Source organism: Pseudochaenichthys georgianus, chromosome 3 (assembly GCF_902827115.2).
Source record: "Pseudochaenichthys georgianus chromosome 3, fPseGeo1.2, whole genome shotgun sequence".
NCBI classification, from domain to species: Eukaryota; Metazoa; Chordata; class Actinopteri; order Perciformes; family Channichthyidae; genus Pseudochaenichthys; species Pseudochaenichthys georgianus.
Window position 1 is genome coordinate 5,417,542 of NC_047505.1, and position 2,791 is coordinate 5,420,332.

Genomic DNA, 2,791 nt, shown 5'->3' on the forward strand with positions numbered 1-2,791 from the left:
GAGCATCACTTTCTAATGTTTGATACATTTAGAGGGAGGGGATCTAAAGTAATGCTTTAAAATTCAGATTAGATTCATTTCTACCATTTTCTTAAATTCATGGTAGTTTCAGTAATCCCATGGTAATTGAGGACACAAGTTATCTAAATGACTAATGTCATCTTTATGGCTTTCAGAAAGGACAGGAGACCGACAGGTGACTATCAAAGGACTAGCAGCAGCAGCAGCAGGACTAGCAGCATATGATGATAATGATGATGTTAAATGTGTTGTTTTAGGAACATCCATTGCAAATACATGGAATTCAATAAACATTGAATAGCATATCATGCAGTTTGTCGGTGCCTTTTCCTCCGTGTTGTCCCGGTTTGCTGTGATGCCTCCTAGTAGCCACCATGGTTTGCTGTGCTGCCTGGGGATGCTCAAATCGCTCAGAAAAAGGAGTACGAATGTACGGCTTCCCCACTGACACAGAGCGGAGGAAAAAATGTCTGGCTCAAGTCAGCAGGAGCAATTTCACGACCAACAGCAACAAAATATGTGATGTAATTATATACAAACACTGCATTTGCACTTTTTCACAAAACAAAAACCACACCATTGGGAAAACTTAATGTTTTGTTTAATACAAAAAAACAGGGAAAGGCTTGAAAAACACTGAGAGTTGAGACTCATGGTGCAGGGTGAGGGTCTCAGTGCAGGTATTCAGACTCCATTGAATCCCCCTCTGGTTCTTGTGCTGAAAGAGGGAGTAACAGACAGGAGAAAGGGTTATACACACAGCACACCTATTGGATGGGAAATGCCTTGGGGAGATAAGGTGTTTACTTATATAAAACAGTATTAAACTTACCTTGTGTTTTCACTCTCACTTAAGTCCCTCTCCCTTTGCCACCAATCCAGAATCAGCTGAGCTGCAACATAATACAGACAGGTAATAATCAACAGAATCACAAGGACACAATATGGCTCTGCTAAAAACACTCACTCTTACACGCACCAAAGTTATATTGATCTAATATTTAACTCCCTCCACCCCCCCGCATACAATCCCGTTTAGAAGCCCCTCTTCTCTAATTCAACATGTTGGACGAAATGACATTAAGAGAACGGAACTTACAATTAAAAGGCTGTCAACGTGTGTTGCTAACTTGCTTCGGTATGCTAGCTTGATCTGTTATCTGTAAACGTTCCCTAAATCTACTAATTTAGGGATAATCCACTGACATCCTTTAATACACATGTTCATTTGAATCAGATGTACTGATAATATCCGCAATATACATCTTTAAACTTCTTCTTACCTTTAAAAGTCCGTCACGAACGGTCTATTATGCTGCAACTCCACAGCTCTGCCAGCCTTGGCGCTAACTTCCGGGGAACGATTGAGAGGCTCCACGATCCGCCATTGCTGTAAAAAAGTGGTCCATTGGAGTGAACGGAGATGTCGTAACTCTTCTATTAAATAGCTCTGGCAGCACCGTTTGTCCAGCGGCGTAACGGTATACCGATACCGTCCAATCAGGTACTGGTATTGACTTCCCTACAAGCAGCTGATAAATATCCCCCATCCCCATAAGTGAATGTGTGTCATTATGAATTGACGCTGTTTGGCATCACAATGCTGTTATGAAAGTTTCTCTGGTATAAAATGGGTGATGTTGGCATAGCAACCGAAGCTAATATGACTATCTTGACTACTTGCTATCCTATTGTGGCATAAACCGTTTTCTACAGGCACATTTTACCGGCGTATTTTTCATTATGATTCTACTTGTGATAGTCGGACATGACAACCTGTGCAGCCCATGTGTTGATTCCATCCGATATCTGCTATAATACAAAACAACACGTCTGCCTCTCTCCACAATGATCAATAACAGTGAACGGATGGTCAAAGTAAGGCACAAATAAACAGAATCACACGCAGCCTGGTTAGTGTTGCCTGACTTTATAAAGTGTGTTTTTTTTATAAGTGTGTGGTTGCGTTCTAGTCACTTTGCTCAGCGCTACTGCTTGTTACAACTTTCATTTGCCGTACTCGCCATTAACTGTTATTGCTCAGGTTAATCTCGCCCCCCTCTGACGTAAGCGTGAAGTATTGGTTCTTGGTACTTGGTTCTTGCCGGGCAGCCAAGTGGGGTCAGCTAAGAACCGGTTTTCGGTGCTTAGAGCCGGCTCCGCTCCGGTTTGGTGGAAAATGGTCATTAGTTACGTCACTGGGTCCAGAAATACTCTTTCCCGCTGACTTGCATTGGAAAATAGATGTCTGAAAATTATCTGATAATTTGTTTTTGCTGAATCAACAACCCAGTCAGAACATTTGAATGGACCTAATTGAAATTATTATGGCCTGATTTGTAAAATGAGCTAAAAGCCAAATCCAGAGTTAGTTTCCCACTCCATTTGACTGAGCTGAGAGCAGATGCAATGCCTACAGCGTTGCATCCGCCTCCAAACTGGAGGCGGGGCTTATGGAAACACACGTGTGCATGCTCCATGGGCCCAGATAAGGGTACTTTTTTTGCTCTTGAGTCAGCCCATTATGGGACTGAGCAACTTTCATAGGAATGGACGGGGTCCCATATCCACCCAGTATCCAGTTCTCTTTATACTTGGTCTTTGAACAACAGACCAGAGAGGTTGAGATGTATTGATTGATTGAGAAAGTACAAAAGGTCACTATCATTAAATCCTGAATAACATGACCTTATGGAGGTGGATAATTAGGAAATGTAAATAGTTAATGAAGTTGCAGCTGCACCTCTTCCACATTGGAGACAGCAGGGCC

At 42.2% G+C, this 2,791-nt stretch overlaps 1 long non-coding RNA gene across 1 annotated transcript; it reads right to left on the reverse strand.

The window, feature by feature from the left end:
• Nucleotides 1-644: 644 nt before the first annotated feature.
• LOC139432996 (uncharacterized) lies at nt 645-1,439 on the reverse strand. Its single transcript, XR_011642569.1, has 3 exons — nt 1,305-1,439; nt 854-914; nt 645-739 (listed from the first exon to the last, which is right to left on the reverse strand). It is a non-coding gene; the product is annotated as an uncharacterized lncRNA (long non-coding RNA).
• Nucleotides 1,440-2,791: the final 1,352 nt, after the last annotated feature.